The following is a 961-nucleotide window of genomic DNA, read 5'->3' on the forward strand; positions in this document are numbered from 1 at the left end:
TCTCAGCCTGACATCCAAACCTGTTTCCCATAGTAATCAACCTCTCTTTTTGTGGTCTTCCTCCACTGCAGTCAAACCCAACTCTTACTGCCAGAGCCTCAGCCTGTCTTGCACAGTGGAAAAGTTCGTAGATCCAGAGGGATCGGACTTAGCTCTCTGGCCCAATCTGCCACTTACTGACAACAAAAACTTCAAACCTTGTGAAAATAAAACAATGCAATCGTAACTAAAGTCACTGTACAAAGCACTCACTATTTCAGGGTACTGTGCGAAGATTTTCATGAGTTTTTCTTTCAATATCACAAAAGCCATATGAGATAGACACTATTGCTATCCTTACTTTCTGCTGCAGTGGATAGTTTTGGGTAACTAGTGAAACTGATTAAGCCTGTGGGTATGTCATCAAGTTCACAGCACAGGTCACTAACCTCTGTGCTCTACAATCTATCCAAGAATTTTGTGTCTGCCTCACAGCACTTTCACAAGAATTATAGGAAGTTACAAGCATAAGAATGTTTGGAGAGCACTTTTCAGATAGTCATCATTATTATTTTCCATTCATGTAAGCTCACGACCTCCTTCTGCCTCTGCCCTCTGTTAACAGAGGGCCCTCTATTACCCCTTCTCCTTAATGCCTCACTTCCTCCCCAGTGTCCCCCATCATCCTGGATATTTGTTACATGCACCTGTAGAGGTTGCATATTGACAATAATTAAATTGTCTTTTTTGTTAATGTGTTTAATGTCATGTTGACTTTATCTTCTTCTGGGCGTGCTTAAGGTGTCTAATTTATTCTCTTTCCACCACATTTCTAATGCTGTGCTGTGTACATACTTAACACTTAATTAATTAAATCTATGCAATTGATTTCATCCAAGGAAAACCGTACTGAACCGTGGGGGCACAGGCAATGGCAGTGCCAGTCTCTGCCTCCAGGAGCGAAAGTGCTGTCGTCAGAGGT

Source organism: Colobus angolensis, unplaced genomic scaffold, assembly GCF_000951035.1.
Source record: "Colobus angolensis palliatus isolate OR3802 unplaced genomic scaffold, Cang.pa_1.0 Scaffold61, whole genome shotgun sequence".
Lineage (NCBI taxonomy): Eukaryota > Metazoa > Chordata > Mammalia > Primates > Cercopithecidae > Colobus > Colobus angolensis.